Here is a 13,293-nt window from a genome sequence, read left to right as displayed (position 1 = left end):
AATTTTCAGGCAAAAAAGTTATGCTCCAGATTTTTAGTCTTTATTTGAGACCCATTTTTGGAATAGTAAACAATTGAATTGGAAACATCCTATTTGCATCAAAATTGTAGATCTATGAGTCAGCTTCCCAACGCAACTCAAATCACCACAATTGAGCATCTGAAGAGAAAGTTATGGCCAAAATAGTGAAAACTGTCAGACGGGAAAATGATTGAACTATGCGATCGCATAGTTCAAAATCAATGCTGTTGCATAGTGACCTCTAGGGAACTTCAAAGCTAAAAATCATTGTTCTATGCGACTGCAACCCCTATAACTATGCAGTCACATAGTTAAATTCCGACACGTGATTTTTAGTTTCCTAATTTGAGTCAAATACTTATGGAAACAAATCTTGTACACAATATATAGGCCCCAGAACTTGTCCAAAATCGAGTGAACGTCCCCAAACTTAATTTTCTCTCCTTTTCCTCTAGATTTATGACGTGTAATTAATTTTCTTTACTCGATCGAAGGAGACGAAAACCTTGAACAATTATAACTATGTGATCTACCTGGTTTTTATTGTTTAATTCATATGTTTAGGATTAAATATTCTCCTGTGTGTATTTTTATGGTTGTTGTGTTTAATTACTAGGATGCATACTAGTTTATTATTCTCCACAATCTATAGCTAAGTTAAATATCAAATCCGTAATTGTTTGATTAATTTAACTTGTGAAGCAACTAGGATTAGTAAGTTACTACTTTGAAAATTATTAAATCTTATGAAGAATATTCATCTAGGATAAATGCAACAACGTGTGCCTGTGTTATCTAGTTCACTACTTTTCTAGTTCATAAAGCAAATATTGAATCAAATCTTTGCGCTTGTCTAGGATTGTTCGATAATTAGGATTAAATAGATTGCTTGTTTCTAATTAATTAAAACCAAAGAGAAATAAGAAATCATTTCATATGGAAAATTATTTTCCACAATGAATGCTGAAATTGTGAATTGATGATTATTTGTGGATCAATAACCAGTTATAAATTTCCAATGATGGATGTTGACTTAGATCAAGGTTCGTTTTATTGATTTCATCCAATTTATTGATTTGGATTGACAATAGTTGTTTTTCTTAAGAATTAATTGTTTCAAAAATCAAAACCCCCATTTTAGTTAATCTAGCATAGAAAATAAACTAATCACTCTTCGTGCAATTGACCCTTACTTCCGCTACTGCATTAATTTTAAGAAATATAGGTTTTAATTTTGGGTGTCTATGACAGCACGCACCATTTTTGAAATATTCAATTTTCATTCCTGCTCCACACGAGTGTAAAGTAGATGTCGCTATTGAATTATTTTTCAAAAATGTTGTGAAATACTTTAGAATACTTGAGGATATTCTGAGTCATTGGGATTCTCAGTTTACAGGTAGGTTTTGGACCATGCTGTTCAACGTTCTAGGGTTTGAATTTGAGTTCTCAATAGCAAATCGTCCGTAGACTAATGGTCAGGCAGAAAGGAGAAATGCATTGCTAGAAGAATGCCTCATATATTATGTTTCATCAAGTCAAGAAAATTGGGTTGCCCTGCTTGATGCAGCTCAATTGTTCTACGATCTACATCAGTCCTCTACTATAGCTATGTGTCCGGCTAAGTTAACTATGTAGCGTATGCCCAAGATGCTTCTTGAGATCATGAAGTAAGGACGACAAAATGTGTGTCTAGCTACTTTTTGGTTTGCTCAAGACAAATAGGAAATGATTGAGCAAGCTAGGGATAGCCTTGCAAAGGCTAACTGATGGATGAAGAGGTATATTGATCAGAATAGAAGGGATGTAGAGTTTCAAGTTGGGGATAAAGTGATGTTGAAATTAACTCCCAAATTTGGAAAAAAAAAAGATTAATAGCAAGACAATGCATCCTGGGTAGTTTAAAATTACAATGGTCTCTTCAAAGTAATCAAACGTGTTGCAAGCATCTGGTCTGAAGTTAGCTGATCATTTGAAATTTCATCCTACCTTTCACATGAGCTATCTAAAGCCTTTTAATGATAGTTTGGTAGGAGACGATCATTTGCAGGCCAAGAGAGCTCCTCCTACAATCGAAAAATAGTATGATAAAGAGATGGCAAAGATTTTGGGTCATCGAACAATGGGGACGAGCAAGAAAAATAAAAGAATGAACTTTCTAGTCCAGTGGAAAGGAGCTAGTAATATTGATGCAACCTATGAAATGGATGTCGATCTGTGGTAGTTTGAGGATAAGATCAAGAAGTATCTTAATTCTCTTCCAGTGAGGATGTCGAACTCTTTTGGTAAGGAAGGTTTGTTAGCCCCTTAAAGGCTGACATGCGCAATGGCATTGGCACACCTTGCCCTCATGCTAAAATTGCATAGATAAGTGTATTGATGGTGCACACTTTGGAACTTGGGAGCAAGGCAAAAGTGGGTTTCAGCTTATGGGCATTTTGCTTTAGTTTGGCCAGTGTCAAAGTGATGCAGATTGACATAAATTAGCAAGGCATGGATGGATCTAGCTTATTGGTCAGTGCTCTCTAGTCCATAAATTTAGGTGTCCTGAACAAGCACATGTTTGACATGTGTATTGGGAGGTTTTCTTGGTTCATATTAGAGAAAAGCAAGGGTAATTGTTGGGAAATGTCATGGGAGGCAATTATTGGAAGTTTTGGCCATAGTGGACCGGTTCATCCCTTTGGCTATTAAGGGTATTAACTGCATACGAGTTTTTGGCTATAAATATGTGAAGGATCAGGCTGATGAGACACATAGATTTGTTGTGTTCGTTCAGTGCTCCTTATGTTCTTGTATTATTGTGGAGTAATAAAACTAGTTGGGTTATTACTTGTAAAAATCCTCGTTCATTTCTTTACATTGTTGCCTTTATCATTCCTTGAATGTATTGTGCAACTTTGTAGGTTGACTGAGTGAAACCTCAGTGCCATCATAGGTGAACATTTGGGTAAGTATTTTACCAAACTTCGTCCATGTGATATTATCACAACTGTGATGAATAATATTATTATTTTCACAGTTGCATCCTTTAAAATGCACAACCTTACCAAAAATAATCCTTATATTTTTGGTAAATAATATAAGAGTGACTATATTCGCAACAAAAATTTTCGCTACTAGAAAAAGGAGCTTAAGTAATGGAATTTTAATGCGGATGAAATTCGTCACCAACATCAATGAATTAACACGCGTTTCTGACGAAATGTTTTACTAGTTATTTAAATCTAAAAAGACAACACATTCCAACAGAACTAGCGATGACTACTCGGCATCGGTATGTTTATCTCCGTAATCTATCGATAATTAATGAAACAAAAATAAATAAAAATATATAATATTTATTTGACGGTATTTCCATAGGTAGAATTAGAACAAAAAAAAAATTTGTATGATTACAAATGGATATTTCCATAATTGATCCGTTGATAGTAATTGGCATGAGTAGATCTAAAATATTTGGCTGAAATGCAAAATCCCCAATAAAACTGATTTTCCCGAAAAAAAAAAAAAGAAAAAAATTATCCCAAAGTACTGAAATCGAACTTAAGAAAAATATTGCTTCCTTGGATCCCAAAATTGAATAACTCTCAACCTCGCATCGTTTCGGTCATTTTGTGAAGATCCGGTCTTATGTCAATGTTTGCATGTAGTAGAGAAATCGAGAACATGAACATGACTAGGTGTCCTAAGTGTCGCATTCCATGTTACAAAGTGAAAGTATCATGATGAAGGCGTAGAAAACTCCACATAAGGTGTTGCAGTATCTACACCGTTTTACTTCAAAAGTTGTATATGTCAAGGTATGCATTAGGGCATGTCAAGGCGAAGCTATCGAACTAAAATTGATTGATTGTTGTTTTGGTCCATCCAATTATTTATATTTCCAATTACTGTGTAAACTTTTTTTCAGTTTCACATTTGTAGTCTTAGTCAATAAAGGCGTTGATTTATATAAGTATGTAATAATTCGTTCAAATTCATATAAATTTACCAAAATAAATAAAATTATATTAAATATCAATAAGTAATAGAAAAAATCAAAATCATTTAAATAATTAATAAGACTATAACAAAATTGATTTTGTGTGAAGGAAATTGCGGAACGGGAAAATGCAATGATAGTAATGATGATGATGATGATCTATCACAATTTGTTAGATCTATCACAACTAGACATTAATTAGCTATCTTTGTTAAGCTTAATACTCAGTCTGTGGACATGTGAGACCATTACCATATATATGGGAGGATATGGGAAAGATGAACTTTAAAACAATTTAAGTTATTGAACCATGAAGTGTGGGGTTCTATACTGGTGGCAGTTAAGAGTATCTCCAATCCATTCCCATGGATTGCAATCTATGTGGTATTCAAATAGATAGATTTTCAATTTATGTGTTATTGATGTCTAATAAATAGATAATCAAGTCTAAAATTTGTATTCTAATGTTTTCACTCCACATTTTAATATTTTCTGCAAATGTGTTTTTTGTTAATATCAAAATAATGACAATAAAATAAAGGGGATGAGAAAAAATTTAATGGTATACAAACTAAAACAAACTGAACTAAATCGATAAGTCAACTGTAGGGTTGGGCTGACACAATCCATCCCGAATCACCCTAACCGATAGTAGATACTAGCTAAGTGTTGGACCCACTACCAAAGCAACTTTGACCTGCTTTGACTGTGATATATTTTTCAGAAATTTCAACAAAGTTTCCCATGAAATAAAGACTAAAACCACCTGAACACAATAACTAATTTTCTCAAACCTATACATATAATTTAAAATAGGGCACGCCAACCCCCTCAAAACAAACTATTTAAAACACAATACTGATAAATCAACCTTTAAGATTATATACAAACAAAAGTACCCAAATGCAATAAAGATACCAAATATGTGGCGAGCCCATGATATGGATATGTGAATTAAAAATTAATATTTTGGACAAAAGATGCATGTATCCCAAAAGATATGAACTATATAAACTGATAAGATGAGTCATATAACTAATGACAATGTGTAGCTCATAACTTGTTATTTCAAATAATCATCTCAACTAACACATTTATTTCTACTAATGATACATACCAATAACCCAATTAAAATCTAGGGTTTGCTAGAATTGCTTACCTTATACAATTAGCATAGCAAATCAAGAAAGTTGGCTTGAAAAATACCTTTCCCTTTATTTGAAAATTACATCAACCAATTAAAATCCTAGATATTGATCATAAATTATATCATAAAACATTTACTTCTTTACCTCTTTAAGAAATGAAGAAATCTAACTCAAGATTGAAGAAATCCATGCTTATTCTTCTTTTCTTCTTTCATTTCTCCTTTTCTGCTTAGCTCTATTGTATTGCATTATATATTTTGGGATTTAAATATAGAGGATTACAAGTTGGTTAGTCCTATTTATATAGGGAAGATAATGCTGAAATTCTGTTAAAAATAATTTATAAAAAGTTGCGTATTGTAGTTGTAGTAGCTTTGATGGTGGGTTCGATTTTTAGTTGGTATCGAACATCGGTACATGTCACGTTTTAGGTCCACTAGCATTACTCAGAGTGAGGCATGTCAATTTAGTATCAAATCCAGTTATAGAGTCCATAGGTTTGCATTGTACATACATTGTGATTTCTAGCGTATAATGCATAATTGTAGATGAGTCAAGCCTAGTAGTGGTAAAACTCGAAGGCTCCAAGATATATTGCCCTACTCTCACATTAATCTTAATAGAGATGAACTTAGAGAGTTCAAGAGAATAGATGAATCAGTTTACCAACCTCCTGAACAATAGGGATAGAAAAATGTGGTTGAAAATGATCCAATGGTTGTTGAAGGAATTGCTATTGCTGTAGCTTCTATTATGACAGTACTGACAAAGATTTCAGTATTGAGAGGGCTACAAAATTAGGAGCTAAGGTTTGCACAATCACAATCAACTCTGTAGTTGCTCGGGCATAGATAATCATGATAGAGGGGGTGTTTGATGTTATGGGTTGCCCAGATGATCGAAAATTACGTCTTGCCACTTTCTTGTTAGAGGTGAGTGTATATGATTGGTGGCAGTCAGTATAGAGCACCTATCAAGGCCCTTTTATTGTCACATGGATAGATTTCAGATATATCTTTTATGATGCTGATTACCCTCGTTCACATAAAGATGCAAAGCAAGAGGAATTTTTGAAGTTAGTACAAGGGAAAATGATTGTTGCACAATTCTGTAAAGCCCCAAAAAAATTACAATATAATCATTTTACTCTAGATCGTTTTACTTTATATTATTTTAATAGTTGAGGGATTAGAGTAAAATAGTTATTTTTAAATTCTTATATTTTTTATTTGGGTCAAATAATTAGATTTTGTAAGAAAGAGGTAAGTATATCAATATTGGACTCTTTTTTTTAGGTCTAATTAGAAGTTTTTGGCTCGAGAAAAAGTTGTTTTGGATAAGAACACATTAAGTTTGACCCAATTGAAAGAAAAAAGGATATGTAGAATTTTACATAATTTTGTAATCCAATTCAATTTTCTCTTCTTGGGAACATGTAATATAAATATTAGTCATATTTTTCTATTAATTCTAACTCCATTATTTGAAAGTAATTCTTATCCAAATTATTTTTTTGTAGTTGTTAGTTAATCTACTTTTAGATAAGAACACTGCGATTTGTTTTATCCAAATTCAATTCCTATCCAAGTTTGTTACACGTTTTCTTCCATCACAATTGTACTAGGGCTCAATTATTATATTTTTACTATAAAGAGTGTGCAACTGTCCTAGAATTTTCGACCAAGAAATTATATATGGCAAATAGTAGAGAGAAAGAAAGTGATTTTTGAAAATTTCAATCACTATTTTATTGACGCATTGAGAAAGTAGAAAACATATATTGGAATCCTTTCGAAATTCATGTGATCTATCAAGGTAAGATATGCTAGTGCAAGTGGTTTGTTTCCTTATCCTTTTATGTATTAAATTAAATATGCATGAATTGAGAGTGAACCTTCGGGTTAATTAGAAAGAGATATAAAATCCTACAGGAATTTAAGAGGACCTAAAATGGTGTGTCACTTGGTCACTGATATACTCCATAAGAGAAGAGGGGTATGAAGTGTCTATTTATTTGTTATATATAATAGTATATGAAAAATGCTTGTATCTTACTGATATTTTTTTAAATACTCACTCTTATAAAACTTTAAAGTAATGGGATGTGATGTGGGCTGCCAAATAGAATAGAAAATTTTAAAATTTTGTGATGGGATGTGATGCGGGCTGCCAAAATTTATGGGATGTGATGCCGGCTACCAAATTTTACAATTTTGTTGGTTTTGTCTTTAAATTCATTAGTTAGTTAAATTTTTTTCAATGCCATATTATTTAATTAGTTAGTTGAACATTTTTTAAAGATACAATTTTTTTAGCTCAGCTTTAATAGTTGGATATTTCAGCATATTATTTTTCAAGAAATTTATTTTTATCGTTTCGCCTTCAATATAAAGTAAAGAAAATTCTTGGTGATAGTCCAAGTTTATGAAAATTTGGGGTGTTACAAATTCATTGAACTTTTAAAATATGCTCAAGTTCTAGTTTGTTGGTTTTGTCTTTAAATTCATTAGTTAGTTAAAATTGTTTCAATGCCGTATTATTTAATTAGTTAGTTGAACATTTTTTTAAAGATACAATTTGTTTAGTTCAGCTTTAATAGTTGGATGTTTCAGCATATTATTTTTGAAGAAATTTATTTTTATCGCTTCGCCTTCAATATAAAGTAAAGAAAATTCTTGGTGACACTCCAAGTTTATGAAAATTTGGGGTGTTGCAAATTCATTGAACTTTTAAAATATGTTCAAGTTCTAGAAAGCAACGAAATTGATAAATGTAGATGGTTTGAAAATGGGTTAAGAGAAGAGATTGGATCAACAATGATAGCCATGGGCTGGAACGAATTTGGTAAATTGTTTGAATCAGATTTTAGAGTAGAAAAGAGCATTTCTGATAGATCAATTGGTGGAGAACAAACAATGTTGAGAACAAGCAATAGTTAAACACTGATGGGTACTTCTAACTATAGACCACTATAGAATGACAATAGAGGATTTTGAATTACTGTGTCTAGTTTAGGTCATTTTAAACCCAGATCACGGGAAAGTCAGGGTCCTAGATTTAGTTACAGTTCTGTGCAGCAACCAATGGCTAGCCATACTCATACTCAGAGTTCTTCCCAAAGATTATTTACTCTGAGATAGGGAAGAGTTCTACTAGTACTAGACTTTCTTATTGTCAGTTATGTGGAAAACCTCATCTCGATGAATGTTTAAACTTCAAAGGAAGTGGTGTTTGTTATCATTACGGCCAAAGCAAACGCATTAGAAGAAAATGTCCTGTTCTATCATAGGAAAGTGGCACGGTATAGAGGATACTTCCTCAGTAGAGTCTTGATAGTACAAGATAAAATCAAATTTAGAGAGATGCTTAAGCTAATAGAACAGATACAAATATCGTGGCTAGACCAATAGTACAAGTGGTAGTGGTATGAAATCAAAAGGCCAGGCAGAATGATCGAAGACACTAGGCAAGTTTATTTGCTAAGACTCAGCAGGCAACAGAGTAGTCACCAGATGCTATCATGGGCATGTTGTCTAATTTTGATAGAGATGATCGTATTTTGATTAATCCTGGATGTACACGTTCTTTTATTTAATTTGCACTTGCTTTACATACGAACTAAAAGTCAGAACCTTTAGGTTGTTTAGTAGTGAGTACGCTAGTAGTTAAATCATTATTAGCAGACAGTATATATAAAGATTATGGGATTAAGGTAAAGGAGCACAAGCAGAAGGCAAATTTGATGCCTCTAGATATACATGATTTCAATGTTATTTTTGATATGGACTTCCTTGCTACAAATCGAGCTTCAGTTCATTGCTTTTGAAAGGAAATTGTGTTTAAACAGCCAGAGCAACTTGAAGTCATATTCACTGGACAGTGAAGAATTATACCGTCTAATGTGATATCCACTATTGATGCTAAAAAATTACTCAATAAAGGTTTATATGCATATTTGGCTCATGTGATTAATATCGATGCTAGCAAACTAAAACTCGAAGACATCCCAGTGGTCAGAAACTTTGCTATTGTATTTTCAGACGAATTACCACGTTTGCCATCAAATAGGGATATTGAGCTCATTGTAGATCTAATTTCAGGAACTGCACCTATTTCATGTGTACCATATAGAATAGCTCTAATAGAATTGAAAGAGCTAAAGGTTCAGCTGTGAGAGTTGGTAGAAAAGTACTTTTATCAGACCTAGTGAGCTCTAGTTCTGCTTGGCAGACAACTGACAATTCGCAATAAATATCCCTTGCCACATATTAATGATATGTTTGATTAGCTTCATGGTGCTGTGATTTTTCAAAGATTAATTTTGCATTCTAGATACCATAACCTAAAATTAGGGATAGTGACGTGTCGAAGACTGCTTTCAGGGTGAGGTATGGTCATTATGAGTTTTCTTATGATGCCATTTGGGTTGGCCAACATACCAACATCATTGATGGATATGATGAATAGAGTGTCTCACTTGTATTTAGACAAATTTGTGATTGTATTCATTTATGATATATTAGTGTACTCTTGAGATCATAATGAGCACATCGAGCATCTCAGAATCATTTTACAGACTCTACGTGATAAGCAATTTTATACTAAATTCAGTAAATGTGAATTCTGGCTTGATAGAGTAGTATTCTTGGGACATATTATCGATAGAGGGAATTTATGCCGACCAGCTAAAAAATTGAATCGGCGATAAAATTGGAAAGGCCTACAAATGTGACAGAAATACGAAGTCTTCTTGGCTTAGCAGGTTATTACCGTCGTTTTGTAAAGAGATTTTCTAAAATTGCTCTTCCTTTAACTAGAAAGAATGCAAAATTTGTTTGGTATAAAGATTGTGAAAAAGTTTCCTTGAATTGAAGAATCGATTAGTTTTAGCTCCAGTTCTTACACTTCCATCTCATGGCGAAGATTTTGTGATATATAGTGACGCTTCACGTCAGGTTCTTGGTTATGTTTTGATGCAAAGTGGGAAGTTATAGCGTAAGCTTCCTGATAGTTGAAGAAACACAAATTGAGTTATCTTATACATTATTAGAGCTAGTTAAAGTTGTTCTAGCATTGAATATTTGGAGACATTACTTGTATAGTGAGAGATGTCAGATATATATCAATCATACCCACTTAAAGTATATTTTTTAATAGAAAGAGTTGAACTTAAGGAAAGGAAGATGGTTAGAGTTGATAAAAGATTACGATGGCAAAAATGATTATCATCCAGGGAAGGCTAATGTAGTTGTTGATGCTTTGAATAGGAAGACATCGAATCCTATGACACAGACTAATGCAGTATATTATTCATTGTTTGGTGAGTTCAGGGCTTCACATGTTCAATTGTTAGTTACCAGTGTAGCGTCATTGTTTGCCAACTTTCAAGTGAGATCTACTTTGATTGACACAGTTAGAGAAGCTCAAACTCAAGATCTAGTATTGAGCAAATGGAAAAAAGAAGTTAGTAAAGGTATGCATACATATTATATCATTCCAGACGATGGAACTTTAGTTATGGGAAGCAGATTATGTGCTCCAAAATGATTCAAAATTGAAGAAAGAAATTCTAGAAGAGGCACATAGTTTAGCTTCAATGCATCCAAATAGTACTAAAATGTATCATATATTCAAGGAACACATTTGTTGGAATGGAATGAAGAGAGAAATAGCCAAGTTTTTATCAAGAGGTTGCATTTGCCAGCAAGTAAAACCAGATCATCAAAAAATAGGCTTGCTCCTGAGTGGAAATGGAAGCAAGTTACTATGGTTTTCTTATTTGGACTTCTAACTTAGAGTGGACATGACGGCATATGGATCATTGTAGACAGATTGATGAAGACTGCCAGATTTTTGCTTATTAAAGTCACTTATTTGCTAGATAAATTGGCAAAAATATATGTTGATGAGATAGTCAGTTTGTATGGGACACCAGTATCTATTGCTTTAGGTGGAGATTCTCGTTTCACTTCTAAATTTTGACCTAGTTTGCAGAAAGCTATGGTACTAAACTTCATTTCAGTACAGCTTTTCATATACAGACAGATGGTCTATCAGAAAGAATATACAGACATTAGAAGAATGTTAGAGCTTGTATACTACAGTTTAACGAGAATTGAGATACTCATATTTTTTTAATGGAGTTTGCTTGTAATAGTTATCATTTGAGCATAGAATGACTCCTTTTGAAGCACTGTATGGAAGGAAATGTAGAACTCCAATATGCTAGGATGAAGTGGGTGAAATAAAGTTATTAGGTCCTGAATATGCCAAGATTATTGCTGAGAAAGTAAAGACAATTAAAGATAGTCCAAAATAGACAAAAGGACGATGCAGATAGATGTAGAAGAAACATTGAATTTGATTTTAGGGATAGAGCGTTCCTACGACTATTACCATGGAAAGGTCTTCTTAGATTTAATAAATGAGGTAAATTGACTCTAAGGTATATTGGTCAATATGAAATTGTTGAACACACTGGTCAAGTTGCTTATCAATTGGTTTTGCCAATGAAATTGTTTAGGATTTATGATGTCTTTCATGTTTCATGCCTCATAAGTATATTCCGGATCCATTTCATGTTTTGGAATCACAACTTGTAAAGTTGAAAGAAGATCTTACCTATGAAGAAGAACCATTTTAGATGTTATACATAAAGGAACAAGTCTTGCGTAGTAAGGCTATTCCTTTGGTTAAGGTCATATGGAGGAAACATGTTATAAAAGAAGCGACTTTGGAAAATAAAGAACAGATGCGTTTTCAATATCCACGACTTTTTGTACGTAGTAAAATTGAATTTTGAGGATGAAATTCTTTGAAGAGGATGAATTTTGTAATACCTTAATATGAAAAAAGGAAAGAAAAAGTCAAAAATGTCAAGCTGGAAAAAAAAAGAATTAATGTAAAAATGGTAAGGCGGCCGATTCACATGAACACAAATCAATTTCTACACACACAAAAACACATCAAGAAAGAGAAACCAAAGCAGGGAGAAAAAAATAGGAAAAAATTGCCAAGTCGTTAGAAAATAAGTGGTTTACACCATTAAGCTTGAATTCCTCAATTTTGAAAGGTAAGTAGAAAGTTACTTGTTGGAATGTTATGTTAAATTTTTGGGTTGCCGAAATGTTAGGTTAAATTTAATTTTATTGAAAGGGAATTATTGAGTTATGCATAATAAGCTATGCAATTATGTTAAATGAAAGAAAAATTAGCTTAAGTGATTAAAGATACTTTAGAAATTGCTTAAATTTGAAAAAATTAAGTTTCAGTATCGTCTATGTAATTATCAAAATTTCTTAAATTGATTAATTGTTAGTCTAAGAATTATATCATATTTCAGGCAGCGATATGGACATTAGGACAACCTACCAACCAAGTTGATTTTGCGTACATAGTTCTGTGAGTGAAAATACTTAAATACTTTCAAGCACTAATAAATTAATTATACTATTACATTATGTACAATTATGTGCTTGATTATATAATTATTATGGAAATTCTTCTACTATGATACTTGTGGGATTTCAAAGATTGTATATAGTACATTTGTGATTTTAGTATGTGAGATATATGTGATATTGAGATCGACCGGAAAAGTACCCATGATTATCTACTTCTTCTAGCTCACTGAGGGGTTTAGGTCGTGTTCTAAAATCGATTACGAGAGGTCTTTAAGATGGCTTCTGTTCACTAATGGGGCTTGAGGCCCATATCAAGAGTGCTGAGCCTGAGACGTAATCTACCGGCATATGACCAGATTATAGAGTTCGATCGGAGAGTACATTTTTTGTGGATTTTTTAGTTCATTTGATGTGATTAGATTATAGTATGGTTACAACTGATGTTTATATCATGACTTTAAGATGATATTTTACGACATTATGTGAATGTCTCACTTTATTGCTATAATTATACGATATTATCTTGTAAATTATTAAATAATAGGAACTCGATTTTTGATAAAAATGTGTAAATGAAAACGTATAATTATTTTTTGAACTTCTCTGCTCACTGAGTTATCAACTCATATATTTTCCCACATTTTTCTTATCAGACTGTCGTTGAGTATTTGGGCACTTTTAGAGTTAAGACTTTGATTTTGGAGTCAGAACCACCCGATAGAATTTGCCAGTATAA

This window comes from Olea europaea, chromosome 8, assembly GCF_002742605.1.
Source record: "Olea europaea var. sylvestris chromosome 8, O_europaea_v1, whole genome shotgun sequence".
NCBI classification, from domain to species: Eukaryota; Viridiplantae; Streptophyta; class Magnoliopsida; order Lamiales; family Oleaceae; genus Olea; species Olea europaea.
This window is presented reverse-complemented; position numbering follows the sequence as displayed.